This window comes from Schistocerca gregaria, chromosome 11 (assembly GCF_023897955.1).
Source record: "Schistocerca gregaria isolate iqSchGreg1 chromosome 11, iqSchGreg1.2, whole genome shotgun sequence".
Classification (NCBI taxonomy): Eukaryota; Metazoa; Arthropoda; class Insecta; order Orthoptera; family Acrididae; genus Schistocerca; species Schistocerca gregaria.
Window position 1 is genome coordinate 114,925,481 of NC_064930.1, and position 15,389 is coordinate 114,940,869.

Below are 15,389 nucleotides of genomic sequence, written 5' to 3' on the forward strand. Positions count from 1 at the left end.
AGCTTGGCAGTCCATGTAGATTTTTTGTTGACTAGGGCGATTGATCCGATAAGGGTTTTTAATTCTCGAACCATGGTGCTTGTATCTTGGCAGCGGGTAAAGTTTTCTACCTTCTTACAAAATTTGAACTGGTTCGCACAAGTTTGAGACACAGGAGTGGCGAACTTGAAAGAAACCCGCAAAAAAAAAGAAAATTTTATCGTAAGAATGCGTTTTTTTATTTATTTGATTCACTTTAAACCGTTTCTGCGCTCTCATTTCACGTAAGAACGAATTTTACGCTCTACATTTAGCTCGACTTTAAACCATAGTATCTAGACAACGGATAAAGATTACTGGATTTTTTTAAGAAAATAGTTTTGCAGTTGCGTGCTTGCAAAAGCTCCCCGAAAAACTTGTTTGACATAATACCCAAACCAAGCAAGGCTTTTTCAAACGGTTAAAACTTATCTTCGTCCAAGGTCCGACTCACCAGTGGGCCTAATTTGAACCATCAGTCTTGTGGCAGCCCGGAGTTATTTAATGATTACTGTTTTTGCTCGTAAAATCCGAACGGTGCACATACAAATGGTACCATTAGCTGAGCAGTAATTGCAGCCCAATTAAAATCTTTTGTAAAAGGAATTAACGGATTCGAACAATTTGCCTGAGCGCCGGTTCGTCGTCCAAACCTTGCTTAATAAACTGTAACATAGCTACTGCAAGACGGATGTTCGCATGGCTATACAAATGACCGGTGGCCCGGGCCAAACCAAAAGCTTTTCACCCCATATTACGAGCTCAAATGCAACCCAGCAGCTAGCCCTACCCAAACACTATTTAGAGCGCGGCCTTCTCAAACACATTTGTCACTGCACTTCCGAGCCGTAACTATTGATCCAAAATGTTCTTGTCTCTCTGCTTATCCACCTAGACTTCTCTTTTTTGGAAATTTTTCACTTTCTTCCGTCCTGTCTTTGTTCTTATACCTCTTCCTATTCTTTCCTCAGTATTGTTCCTCCTTTACCTATTCCGTCCTCACTACCTATTCAACCCTCACTGCGTCGTCTTTCCTTTCTACCTATTCTTTCATCACTTCCTAATCATCCATTTCTTTCCTCTCAATGTGTTGTCTGTACTCTTCAATGTCTTTCATTTTTATTGTCATTTTGTTTTCTTCTCTCCCTTCCAAATCATTCTCTTCTTCACATATTCTCGCCTCTCTCACATATTCACTCACGTCCCCCATCTTGATCAACTTATTCCGTTACTACACTAAAAATCCACTAAAACATGTGTTCCATAGTCTAGTCTGTGCCCGTGCAATTCTTCTCCTGTATTGCTCCTTCCAATGCCATTTTCACTATTCTTGAAGTCCTACTAACGTCTTCGTGCCTATGGGTGACTTTTCAATAGCTTTCTTTCCTTTCCTATTCTTTTCAGTCTCACCAGCATCATACAACAAAAACATGACACCGCCCTACCTAGGCACGCATCCATTACGATCACCTACACCCAAAAGACTCATTAACATACAACTAATATACAGGGTGTTACAAAAAGGTACGGCCAAACTTTCAGGAAACATTCCTCACACACAAAGAAAGAAAATATGTTATGTGGACATGCGTCTGGAAACGCTTACTTTCCATGTTAGAGCTCATTTTATTACTTCTATTCAAATCACATTAATCATGGAATGGAAACACACAGCAACAGAACGTACCAGCGTGACTTCAAACACTTTATTACAGGATGTTCAAAAATGTCCTCCGTTAGCGAGGATACGTGCATCCACCATCCGTCGCATGGAATTCCTGATGCGCTGATGCAGCCCTACTGAGTAGCGTATTGTATCACAGCCGTCCACAATACGAGCACTAAGAGTCTCTACATTTGGTACCGGGGTTGCGTAGACGAGAGCTTTCGAATGCCCCCATAAATGAAAGTCAAGAGGGTTGAGGTCAGGAGAGCGTGGAGGCCACGGAATTGGTCCGCCTCTACCAATCCGTCGGTCACCGAATCTGTTGTTGAGAAGCGTACGAACACTTCGACTGAAATGTGTAGGAGCTCCATTGTGCATCATGGTAACGTGCTCCATTGAGCGTAGGTGGAAGAACGTGGGGACCAATCGAGACATCACCAACAATGCCTGCCCAAAGGTTCACAGAAAATCTGTGCTGATGACGTGATTGCATAATTGCGTGCGGATTCTCGTCAGCCCACACATGTCGATTGTGAAAATTTACAATTTGATCACGTTGGAATGAAGCCTCTTTGGTTAAGAGGACATATGCACAGAAATGAGAATTGACACATTGTCGGATGAACCATTCGCAGAAGTGTACCCGTGGAGGCCAATCAGCTGCTGATAGTACCTGCACACTCTGTACACGGTACGGAAACAACTGGTTCTCCCGTAGCACTCTCCATACAGTGACGTGGTCAACGTTACCTTGTACAGCAGCAACTTCTCTGACGCTGACATTAGGGTTATCGTCAACTGCACGAAGAATTGCCTCGTCCATTGCAGGTGTCCTCGTCGTTCTAGGTCTTCCCCAGTCGCGAGTCATAGGCTGGAATGTTCCGTGCTCCCTAAGACGCCGATCAATTGCTTCGAACGTCTTCCTGTCGGGACACCTTCGTTCTGGAAATCTGTCCCTATACAAACGTACCACGCCACGGCTATTGCCCCGTGCTAATCCGTACATCAAATGGGCATCTGCCAACTCCGCATTTGTAAACATTGCACTGACTGCAAAACCACGTTCGTGATGAACACTAACCTGTCAATGCTACGTACTGATGTGCTTGATGCTAGTACTGTAGAGCAATGAGTCGCATGTCAACACAAGCACCGAAGTCAACATTACCTTCCTTCAATTGGGCCAACTGGCGGTGAATCGAGGAGGTACAGTACATACTGACGAAACTAAAATGAGCTGTAACATGGGAAGTAAGCGTTTCCGGACACATGTCCACATAACATCTTTTCTTTATTTGTGTGTGAGGAATGTTTCCTGAAACTTTGGCCGTACCTTTTGGTAACACACACACACACACACACACATATATATATATATATATATATATATATATATATATATATATATATATATATATATATATATATATATATATATAGTGTGTGTGTGTCGTGTCTGTTCTTTCGGAAGTCAGGAATCCGCGAAATGGCGCTAATAATAATGATAATGGGCAAAGAGCGTAACATTAGTAGTGTGTGGGAAAGTCGAGGATTTGAGTTTGACAGGAAGCGTGGAAGGGTAATCTTTGCAGTACGGTGACCAGCTCGGTGGTCAGAACACCTGGCTAGTAAGCAAGAGGCCAGAGTTCGACTCCCGGTATGGCACAAATTTTCAACTTGCCCCACTGATTTCAATCAGTGCCCGCTCGTAGCCAATGTCTCTAATTCCTTTGTGTCTTAATACACAGTTGTCACACATTGGGACAAAAGGGGCCATTATGTGTGGAGAGAGAAACCTGTAGGCGCCTGAAACTGACGCTCGGGATATTTCAGGCACCAGTGCCGTATGAGTCCAACTTTCCTCTTTCTGTCTCTTCATACTTCGCTTTACCTGTTCCCTTAACATCCACTTGTAATACCATGTTACAAATGATCCGGTCTTTGCCACAAGACAGCGTAATTTTACAAACAGGTTAACTGCAGTACAAGAATTAAAGTAAAAAGAGTAAAAGCCAGCCAGAAACGCGTGAACTGCTTATTACGTATTACGCCTGCGATCACTGCATTGCCACATGAGATACTGATGGTCCTCATACGCTAGGAAATGAGTTTAGAAAGTCAGAGTGTAGCGAAATATCGATAATTAAGGAAATGCATGACGTATAGGGAGCACTTTCACTCGGGTGTATCGGGCTGCCTGATACGGCCTTTCACGGAATACGCGGAAATCGCTTTTTTGCGGCGCGGTCGTTGCAAAAGCGGCCTCTTCCGTTCTGGATACACTTGCGTTTGACACCCGTTACGTCAGCAATGCGCCGATTTCTCAAGAGGGAAGTGTCTAGTCAGCTAGAGCAGTTACCACGTCTGCTGCAGCTTCACAGTGATTAACGAAGATATGGAAATATTTTAATATGTTATTCTGCAAGTAAAACTAAAGAAAAAAGTTCATATAAACATACGTCCGCAAATGTTTAGTTAGCGAGTTACAGCTAATAAAAGATTTTGTCTGAAATTTAGCAACTTCGGTAGTATAAAGCTATCGCAAATCTGCACAAGGTTAAAGTAAAGCGCGATTTCCAATGATGTTATTGATTTGGTTTATCTAATAAAACATGCCCCACACGTGTATCTGAAGTAGTTTTCCAGAACATCCAGAGAAGTAAAGAAGTAATTTCGTAAAATTTTCAATCTATTAAATAGTTGGCCCAATTCTTTTTTAATTCTAGATAATTGCCCAAAGTTATCAAGAGAAGTTGTAGAGAACTTCATTTTGGAAAAATGATGGTAAAAAGCACCATATTGCCGGTGCTGTGGCCGAGCGGTTCTAGGCGCTTCAGTCCGGAACCGCGCTGCTGCTACGGTCGCAGGTTCGAGTCCTGCCTCAGGCATGGATGCGTGTGATGTCCTTAGGTTAGTTAGGTTTAAGTAGTTCTAAGTTCTAGGGGACTGATGTCCTCAGACGTTAACTCCCATTGTGCTTAGAGCCATTAAACACCATATCGGCTTATTCCTCTGTCGAAATTTTGTAAGGCATCCGTATTTCATAAATAATCTACAACATAGTCACTTAAATACACTGTTGTTATTATGTTCTTTTACTGAACAATAGAGAAAGCTCTTTTCATGGTTGGGAAACGACTGAAACAACTCACTAACGGTTGCCAACAATGGCTTAAACGTTTCTTCATTCTTAATGGAAAGTAAACAAATTCACTTGCATAATAATCTTTGCTTCTCTGGATGTTTTGGAAAGCTACTGCAGAGACACGTCTGGGAGATGTTTTATTAGATTCACCAGACCAATAACAACGACATAAATAGTAATCGTGCTTTACTTTCACCTCGTACAATTTTGCGATGGCTTCATATTAGCCAAGTTGCTAAATTTCAGGCAAAATCTTTTATTAGCCTAACTTCGCCACTAAACATTTGCGGACACATGTTAATATGAACTTTTTTTATATGAACTTTTTTAATATGAACTTTTTTTTGTAGAATAACATCCTAAAATATTTGCATATCTTCGCGAATCACCCTGCATATCTACTAATGTACTGAACCAGTGAATGGCGATGGGTGTTTGGTACTAATATCATCGATTTCATATCCCATACCATTCGCGCATTGAACGAGGAAGAAAACGAGTCCCTACATGAGTCATGCGCGCCCTAAACACTCTTTTTATCTTAATAGAGTTTTACTCGACGCACCTATCGTATAGACTCCTGCAGCAGCGCCCCAAGAGTGCAAGCCTGCTACCGCCATGTTTTCGTTAGCCCTGTTACACAGTACACCAAACGGGAAAGTCCGCACCGGCGCCCCAAGTGTACATATTCGGAACTGCTGGCTTGCTTACGTCGTTGAATGTGAAAGTTGATTTTTTTTTTTTTTTTAAAGCTGTTCTTTACTCGTATTGAAACTTCTGAGAGGACTAGCTTCGTATTGTTGTCTTGCGCAACTAGAATGAAATTACATTATGATTATACAAAATTACGGAGTAAAGTGTTCTTTTCATGTACAAGCAAATGATTGAGTTAACGTTTTGAACATGGGGGACGTAATTATCTGTAGAGCGTTTGCCGTCATAGTGTCGGCCTTAGTCGTCAGGAGAAAGGCAGAGCGAGGAGGTAATGGCAGCGGGAATAGGGTACTTGGCTGTTACTGGAAATCGTCTGAAACGGTTAAATATCTCCTTTTATGCTCATAACATGCTTGTTTTCCTCATGAATTTCAGTATTTTTTAAAACTGACTGAAATTAAATCCAAATAATTTGAAAGCCCGCTAAAAGGCTCCATTTCAGTCATGTAATGCTTGTGACGTCACTGGCTAGAACGCTGATCCTACAGTCGTATTCACAATGGTGTCTCTACCGCTACGGTCGCAGGTTCGAATCCTGCCTCGGGCGTGGATGTATGTGATGTCCTTAGGTTCAGTAGGTTTAATTAGTTCTAAGTTCTAGGCGACTGATGACCTCAGAAGTACTTCGCATAGTGCTCAGAGCCATTTGAACCATTTAGCCACAATGGTGTCTTATCTGAAACTTGATGCTTGATGCAACTCTTTTTAAGAAGGAACTGAAAAACCATGTAACAATTTTTGACCACATTATTCTTCTCAAACAAGTCGCTGCAGAAAATAATTTGCTACTTCAAACTGTGTCCACTGAGCATGCTGTAAAGCTGTTCGATTTTGACCAAGATAAAAATTAAATTTTGCTTGGAATCTACAAGGGAATGTAATGAGACCAGGCCATTACGATAAAATGAAAGTTCTTTCTGCTTAAGCAATTTTAAATCACAGTGTTTCAGCAGCAATTAAGTATACAGTAGAACAACAGATACTTTAAGGTTGTGCTGCAGTAAATTTTACAGACATAATTTTCCGGTGGTTTAAACTAATGACACGGAGGAACATAAAAACTGCACAGCGCAGTCCGCAAACACGAGAATGCAGCGCGTTCCGGACGAATGTTACTACGCTGTCTGAAAATATGAAAATTGGGAAAAGCGGTACCTGTAAAACAGTAGTAGTTCTGGCAACAAAAACAGCAATTACCCAGCTTTAATACGGTTCTGCAACATACTGCTACGTCACAATGGCAGTCGCTATGCAGTTGGGTTTCTCCAGTTTCTTATTTCGGCAATATAAAAGCCGTTACAGTCTGGAACCGCGTGATCGCTACGGTTGCAGGTTCGAATCCTGCTTCGGGCATGGATGTGTGTGATGTCATTAGGTTAGTTAGGTTTAAGTAGTTGTAAGTTCTAGGGGCTGATGACATCAGAAGTTAAGTCCCATAGTGCTCAGAGCCATTTTAAAAACCCGGACTGTTTTCGAAGAACGAAGACACCATAACGCATCAACTTACGGAAGGTTTCCACTATTTTAATTCACATCCTTCCCTTACATCGTCAATTAATAGCTGCTAATGCGTTTTCCATCACTAAATAACTAAACTGTTTGCAGAAAAATTACCGAAAAACACTAGTAAGTTTACGTAAGACTTCTATAACACATGTATACTATGTGATCAAAAGTATCTGGACACCCACAAAAACAGATGTTTTCATATTAGGTGCATTGTGCTGCCACCTACTGCCAGGTACTCCATATCAGCGACCTCAGTAGTCATTAGACATCGTGAGAGAGCAGAATGGGGCGCTGCGCGGAACTCACGGACTTCGAACGTGGTCAGGTGATTGGGTGTCACTTGTCATACGTCTGTATGGGAGATTTCTACATTCCTAAACATGCCTAGGTCCACTGTTTCCGATGTGACAGTGAAGTGGAAACGTGAAGGGACACGTACAGCACAAAAGCGTCTGTTGACTGACAGAGACCACCCACAGTAATGTTAATAGGCAGACATCTATCCAGACCGTCACACAGGAATTCCAAACTGCATCAGGATCCACTGCAAGTACTATGACAGTTAGGCGGGAGCTGACAAAACTTGGATTTCGCGGTCGAAACTCTGGAACATGTAACACCTCGGTTCAGTTTACAGTGATAAAAGCTATAGAAAGAATAATTTAAAGTTAAGAATAGAATTTTTAGAGAGGAAAATAGTGTAGAATCAGAGTTCGGTAGTTGCAGATAAAAATTATAGTATATCAGCAAGTAGTTTTACGTCTAAGTACAGCAAAGCCACGGAAGCTCCGTCATGGAGAAGGCAGTGACGTTAAACTCTTGTGATGAAAAACCTATAAAAAGGCCTGAACGTCATTATTGCCACCCTTTTTCCTTGATTGTTTCGTTAAAGAGCGGGGAACCTGTGTTAGTCAACGAGACAATAATTAGATTGGACTTTATCGTGTCAAGATTCACGATAAACTGTTAGTATATTACAGAGATTAAAAGTGATGTAGTGTACGATCTCTGACTGTTGGTAGCAACGGAGTATTAAGCGGATTTTAGGACTTTAGTGCTAGATTGGAACTTCACGGACATATAGACGACAGAAACTCAAATTATTTGATGATACGAGTGAATTCAGTGGTACCGGTATTCAGATATTAACGTGTGGACTTTTGTAAGTGTCGTGTGCCGTTAGTTGCGAATCTGGACGTGGAGCGCGTGTGTATCGGCATTTGCGGACTATTTAGATCCCTCCAGGCTAGGAACCTTTTAAATAGACCATCACCCATCACCATCATAATCCTTGAATATAGAGTGAAAGTGAATTACAAGAGTTTTGTACTTATTTCATTTACCTAGTGAAGGTTTTACGGAAACAAAGCTATTCAGCAGTAAGTCAGCACCATCTGGCGGAAAGCGTAGGCATTAACTAACACGCTAACTGAAGTGAACGTTTACGTGTTTTACGGACTGCTTAATATGAACTTTTATGACTCTTTGACGTCCCCACTGCCTCCGAAAGGTGGCGCAGGCTGTCTTAATCATAAAAGGGGACAGTTTTAGCTGGGCAAATTACTGAATAAAAGCGATATTTACAAGAGTCGCAGTAATTGCAAAACACAAGTGCTGACTAACTGACAACCTCAGCTGCCGACAGGTGTTGATATACCTCGATGTGTACAGCTGAAAATGTGTGTCCCGACCGGGACTAGAACCCGGGATCTCCTGCTTACGTGGCAGACGCTCTATCCATCTGAGCCACCGGGGACACAGATGAATAGCGCGACTGCAGGGACTTTTCTAAGGCACGCTTCCCGTGAGAGCCACATTCCCAATTGTCCACAATGTCTATAAGGTACAATACATGTGTAGAATTGTGGACACTTGGGAATATGAGTCTCTCGGGAAACGTGCAAGGAATAAGTCCCTGCAATCGCGCTATTCATCTGTGTCCGCGGTGGCTCAGATGGACAGAGCGTCTACCATGTAAGCAGCAGATTCCGGGTTCGAGTCCCGGTCGGGGCACACATTTTCAGCTGTCCACATCGAAGTATATCAACAACACCTGTCGGCAGCAGAGGTTGTCAGTTAGTCATCACTTATTCCAGGGAAAAGCTGCACGGTCGTCAACAGTAACTGTTCTTTCGAGAACAAGTTGCTGTCTTCGTATATACAGCAAAACACAAGACCCGCACGTCATAGGAGAGTCGTCGCTGCCACGTCGGGAAGTAAAGCCGGAAAACCTACCGACGATACGTATCTACGAGCAGACGTCGACGTGGAGTACCTAAAAAGGGAACCACAAGAGAGTTGGGGATCCTTCAAGCTCAGTACAGCACTCGTGGCTGCCGCATCGCGGTCGCGAAGTGGGGCCGAGGCAGTTTCAGATAATTTTTTACAGTCTGACGATAATTTATGGATTTGTAGTTTTAGCTTGACGATGTCCACTGTGAACAAGAAGGTTGGGTTATCCCGACTGAAACGTAGGTAAATTCTTGGTGAGCGTTGCAACTCAGGCTGTTGATTGTTAAAATTAAAAAGATATAGTTTTGTTTCCAAATTATACTGTGTGAACTAAGTATGATTTACGTTCGTAAGATGCTGACACCTTTCGGACACAGCCGTAACTGCTGTCAGCTAGCTACTGGATCGCAGCGCACACCCATCATGCTACAACGCTGACTAACGTATGAAAGCGGCCTGGTCGCTGTATCCGTGGTACAAGGCGAATCGTCTCAGGCAGTAGCGTCGTGTGAGTGAACACGCGAGAGTCAGAATCCTAGGTATCTGGATGCTTTCAAATACAAGCGCGCCCATTTCATTCCTTCGACACGTCGCGCGACCGATACGGGACAAAAAATCGGATTACTCTCGGACTTGGAAGTCTGTTGACATCCTCACGGAATTGTAGACATTTTCAGCTCTCTAAGGAGAAGCCACTGGCTGGATTGCTGCAATGAATCTGAACGACCCGTCTTTGGCACCGCTTCCTTTTGACGTCGCGTTCGGAAAAGCATCTTGCCTTGTGGTGGCAGAATGGGTTTGGAAAGCGAATAGGGCGTGTCTGCCGGCTCGTGCAGTAAAGTCGGACCGGTTTCTCGCGAAAATGCTATCGCCTGTCCAAAACCGGATATCCGAGCCATTATCCAGTTGCACTCTCACGGTTGGAGAAGCGACTTACTTCACTGCACTTTTTTTTTTGTCATCAGTCTACTGACTGGTTTGATGCGGCCCGCCACGAATTCCTTTCCTGTACTAACCTCTTCACCTCAGTGTAGCACTTGCAACCTACGTCCTCAATTATTTGCTTGACGTATTCCAATCTGTCTTCCTCTGCAGTTTTTGCCCTCTACAGCTCCCTCTAGTACCATGGAAGTCATTCCCTCATGTCTTAGCAGATGTCCTATCATCCTGTCCCTTCTCCTTATCAGTGTTTTCCACATATTCCTTTCCTCTCCGATTCTGCGTAGAACCTCCTCATTCCTTACCTTATCAGTCCACCTAATTTTCAACATTCGTCTATAGCACCACATCTCGAATGCTTCGATTCTCTTCTGTTCCGGTTTCCCCACAGTCCATGTTTCACTACCATACAATTCTGTACCCCAGGCGTACATCCTCAGAAATTTCTTCCTCAAATTAAGGCCGGTATTTGAGATTAGTAGACTTCTCTTGGCCAGAAATGCCTTTTTGCCATAGCGAGTCTGCTTTTGATGTCCTCCTTGCTCCGTCCGTCATTGGTTATTTTACTGCCTAGGTAGCAGAATTCCTTAACTTCATTGACTTCGTGACCATCAATCCTGATGTTAAGTTTCTCGCTGTTCTCATTTCTACTACTTCTCATTACCTTCGTCTTTCTCCGATTTACTCTCAAACCATACTGTGTACTCACTAGACTGTTCATTCCGTTCAGCAGATCATTTAATTCTTCTTCACTTTCACTCAGGTTTCTTTATTCCGCCCGCGGGCCTACCGTAAAGCACATACCGTGCTAAACCATACAGTGGCAACTAACCACAGTGGACGAAAAAACTACTCAGGCCCAGGAGAAACCACCCGTATACCATGTACCACGACCTGTAGCGTGGATAATGGCTAGGAAGAGTGCCCGCAAGTTTCTTCCGGTATCCCATACCCAGTTGAAGCCAGTCATTAATGATTACATCCTTTGGAGCTACGAACGTTGGGAGTGTCGATTGCTGTGTTTCACCTGCTGTTCCATATAGTCAGAAATATTTTCTTACAGATTAAGACCAGGTGAAAAAATTTGGAAATTTGTGTTAAGATCTTATGGCACCAAAGTGCTGAGGTCATCGTTCCCTAAGCTTACATATCCGAACGAACAGACACCATATCCATATAAGTACACTACTGGCCATTAAAATTGCTACACCAAGAAGAAATGCAGATGATGATAAACGGGTATTCATTGGACAAATATATTATACTAGAACTGACATGTGATTACATTTTCACGAAATTTGGGTGCATAGATCCTGAGAAATCAGTACTCAGAACAACCACCTCTGGTCGTAATAAAGGCCTTCATACGCCAGGACACTGAGTCAGAAAGAGCTTGGATGGCGTGTAAAGGTACAGCTGTCAATGCAGCTTCAACACGATACCACGGTTCATCAAGAATACTGACTGGCGTATTGTGACGAGCCAGTTGCTTGGCCACCATTGACCAGACGTTTTCAATTGGTGAGAGACCTGGAAAATGTCCTGGTCAGGGGAGCAGTCGAACATTTCTGTATCGAGAAAGGCCCGTACAGGACCTACAACATGCGGTCGTGCATTATCCTGCTGAAATGTAGGGTTTCGCAGGGATCGAATGAAGGGTAAGAGCCATGGGTCGTAACACATCTGAAATGTAACGTCTATTGTTCAAAGTGCCGTCAGTGCGAACAAGAGGTGACCGAGACGGGTAACCGCAGCCACGGTCTCCGAGCTGATAGTCCGTGCTGCTGCAAACGTCGTCGACCTGTTCGTGCAGATGGTTGTCGTCTTGCAAACGTCCCCGTCTGTTGACTCAGGGATCGAGACGTGGCTGCACGATCCTTTAGAGCCGTGCGGATAAGATGCCTGTCATCTCGACTGCTAGTGATACGAGGCCGTTGGGATCCAGGTCGGCGTTCCGTATTACCCTCCTGAACCCACCGATTCCATATTTTGCTAACAGTCATTGGATCTCAACTAACGCGAAGAGCAATGTTGCGATACGATAAACCGCAATCGCGATAGGCTACAAGCCGACCTTTATCAAAGTCGGAAACGTGATGGAACGCATTTTTCCTCCTTACTCGAGGCATCACAACAACGTTTCACCCGGCAACGCCGGTCAACTGGTGTTTGTGTATGAGAAATCGGTTGGAAACTTCCCTCATGTCAGGACGTTGTAGGTGCCGCCACCGGTGCCAACCTTGTGTGAATGCTCTGAAAAGGTAATCATTTGCGTATCACAGCATCTTCTTCCTGTCTGTTAAATTTCGCCTCTGTAGCACGTCATCTTCGTGGTGTAGCAATTTCAATGGCCAGTAGTGTATATAGTACTGGGAATACCGGCCATGGCCTCCTCCTTCTGTGCGGATGCCCACACGTTCGCCAAACTCTTACGTTACTCGGTAAGAATGTTTTCCACGAGTAATGAGTATGTTGGGTAGGGACACTACGAATTTAGTGTTCCGACATAAAAGGTGTGAATGTGAGTCTCACGGAAGGCGTGTGTGAGATTATCCCTGCAGTCGCACTATCCTCTGTGCCCTCGGTGGCTCAGATGGATAGAGCGTCTGCCATGTAAGCAGGGGATCTCGTGTTGGAGTCCCGGTCGGGGCACACATTATCACCTGTGCCCTTTGATATATATCGTTCTCGACGGCTGCAGGTCATCAGTGGTGACTGTTCTTTCAGACATGTCCGAAAGAACAGACACGATATCCATATAAGTTATGCTTTGGACGACACACACACCCAAGCCCGAGGGAAGACTCGAACCTCCGACGGGGGGAGCCGCGCAAACCGTGACAAGGCGCCTAGACCGCACGGCTATCCCGCGCGGCTCTGACCGGCTGATTTGAAGAGTCAGTTGACTCTGATTGAGGCTTGTCTTAGCGTTTGCAAAACCAGGAATGTAATGTTGTGCAGCTCTGTGAACACGGATGTTTACATCTTGGAACACGGCAGAGTCCACAGCATGCTCATCATGAAGACGTAGATGAGAGGGCAACACTTTATCACCCATAACGTTGAAATAACCACACTGGTACGTGTTTACAGTGACATGAATGAGTAGCACGAAGTCGTGGTACGAGAAACACTCCCAAAACATACCAGAGCCACCTGCGGCCTAAGGCTGCAGATAACATATCGAAATATCGGTATTTTCCAAAAAATAATTTTCTCAAGATATGTCGATACTTCGATATCTAAATGGAAGACCGGGTGCCGATATTCTTATTTTATATTATATTTCCCAATTTCCGGCAAATATTTGAAATTGTAGAAGAACGTAATTTCACTTTCATTGTGTGAAGGAATGTTACTACTATTTGAGCTTCCATCACGTCCAGTTTTTTTCTTTGATTGTGTGAAGCAAGTGGCACAAAGTAGTAGTCCGATTGCAGTGGGGAGTGGCAGTGAGAATGAAATAATAAGATATCCGATGTGAAGAAATAAAAAAAAAATATTAAAGCAAGTGGTGTGCTAGTTCTACAAATCGGCATTTTTAAAAATCAGTTGCTTAAACTCTTTTGGCTTCTTGAGTTGTTGGCAATTCGGCTCTCTCAGTGCTTTCTGATGTGAATACATGCGGATTGAAAGGGTATATGCCCGTTCACTCGAAGGATTTCTCAGCTGTTTGGACTGCAACTCTAGAATATATAGCTCGAAAGAAAGCATTCACATCTCTCTGGCTAATGGGTCTTCCTGGATCAGTAACTGTTAGAAATGGAGAGGGCAAGGGGGGTGGGGCAGTTAAGACTACCTGCCTAATCTTTCCAGCTATCTTACACCATACTCTTAACCAATGCGCCACACATTTAAAAAAAAGTCACAAATGTCAGTTAGTAATTGCTTGGTTCTGCTGTCTGTCATGCCTTGGGTTTGTTCCTCACAGAACTGTGATCCTTTTGGAAAATAATTCTGTTTTCTAGTGCATACCTAGATAGTGCTTACTGCTTCAGTGTACAACTTCAAGATTACATAATTTGAAACAAAAACTTATATTTACCTCCTACAACCAATAAATCTAGCGTAGCTTTTCAAGATTACGTGTGTTGGTATCAATATAGAACCAACAGCTGAATGTAGTTTTCCGTTGTCAGTCAGTGTTGGCAATGTAGAGAAAATACCACTGCGTACTACTACCTGACCTTACCCTGCAGGAACACTTCGTCGACCTGCTTTGTATGGCAGCCTGCATGTCAGGGGCAAATAAATGATTTTCGGCAGCCTGCATGTCAGGGGCAAATAAATGATTTTCAGGCCCCTGATATGTAGCCTGCCCTGCATAACAGGGAAGCTGTGGGAGTAGCATCGACCTGCTTCATGGAACTGTAATACAGGGGCTGATTAGCATAGTTAAGGACAGGTTGAGATAGATGGAGGAGGGTGATGGATGAGGCAGTTCGAAGGTTCAGGTGTGGTGGGTAGGTCGAAGTGGAAGAGGGGAGGTAGTATGGATATGGAAAGAGAGAGGAAGAGGAGGATATTGTCAGAGGGACACAGGAGGAAGATGTGGTCAGAGAGAGGGTATGTAGACAAAGAGAGGCAGGTGAGCATATGAAGAGACGGAAAGAGTGGGGAAGAAGAGGTGGACAGATAGAATTGGGATTATGAGATGGACATAGAGTGAGACGAAGAGGTGGAGAGAGAGAGAGAGAGAGAGAGAGAGAGAGAGAGAGAGAGAGAGAGAGAAGAGGAGGAAGTGTCTTCAGTATATGTGTAGAGCATGTAAGCAGGCGAAACCACAGGAGAAAAAGGCTAGTACATAATACAATATCTCCAACTGAATGATTTCCCCCCATGCCGACCAGAAATCAGAAAACACTGATTCTAAATGAAGCACCCTTTTCTCAGAAGACATCCTGAAAACAATGGATCAAGGTATCATGTGAATGCAGTATTTCTTGACTTCATGAAGGAATTTAACTCAGTACCACATCAATGCTAATTAACGAAGTGAGATTGTAACTCGGGCACAAACAAAATTTGTGACTGGTTTGAAGATTTCTTGATAGAGACGACACCACATGTAATTTTGGATGAAGGCTCATCGAAAGGAGCTTGAGTAACTACAGGCGTTTTCCAGGGATGTGTGTCGGGACTGTTGCCATTGTATGTTAGGGACTT

The 15,389-nt window shown here is 43.6% G+C and overlaps 2 protein-coding genes and 1 non-coding gene across 4 annotated transcripts in view; 1 reads left to right on the forward strand and 2 right to left on the reverse strand.

Annotated features, from left to right (window-relative positions):
- Positions 1-15,389, forward strand: part of LOC126295230 (uncharacterized) — a 2,305,622-nt gene that overhangs the window by 1,655,323 nt on the left and 634,910 nt on the right. The gene's annotated exons all lie outside the window — the stretch shown is intronic.
- LOC126295231 (uncharacterized) overlaps positions 1-15,389 on the reverse strand; it is a 171,466-nt gene that overhangs the window by 104,520 nt on the left and 51,557 nt on the right. The gene's annotated exons all lie outside the window — the stretch shown is intronic.
- Trnat-cgu (transfer RNA threonine (anticodon CGU)) lies at positions 8,735-8,809 on the reverse strand. The gene has a single exon. It is a non-coding gene; the product is annotated as a tRNA-Thr (tRNA).